The 237-nt window shown below is 45.6% G+C and overlaps 1 protein-coding gene across 1 annotated transcript in view; it reads left to right on the top strand.

Annotated features, from left to right (window-relative positions):
* CXXC4 (CXXC finger protein 4) overlaps positions 1 to 237 on the top strand; it is a 29,088-nt gene that overhangs the window by 10,031 nt on the left and 18,820 nt on the right. The gene's annotated exons all lie outside the window — the stretch shown is intronic.

Below are 237 nucleotides of genomic sequence, written 5' to 3'. Positions count from 1 at the left end.
ACGTCTTGATGATTGTTATGCAAACGACCTGACGAAGAATGTGGGAGCTTTCAGCGTCTGCGGTGGGGTAGTGAGGGAGGCTGTTTATTTATTTGTCCATCTTTTTCCTCGTGATGCTTGTTGGAATGACTTTCTTTATTTTAGTTGTAACAGTTGGCGGATAATGCAAAGGAAGACGCTACCTGGGAATTCACCGTCTGTGGAAATGCGCCCCAGAGAGGAATAAAGCAGTCCTCA

Source organism: Neophocaena asiaeorientalis, unplaced genomic scaffold (assembly GCF_003031525.2).
Source record: "Neophocaena asiaeorientalis asiaeorientalis breed wild unplaced genomic scaffold, Neophocaena_asiaeorientalis_V1.1 scaffold218, whole genome shotgun sequence".
Classification (NCBI taxonomy): Eukaryota; Metazoa; Chordata; class Mammalia; order Artiodactyla; family Phocoenidae; genus Neophocaena; species Neophocaena asiaeorientalis.
The sequence above is the reverse complement of the archived record's forward strand: the minus strand, read 5'-3'. Positions and strand labels throughout refer to the sequence as shown.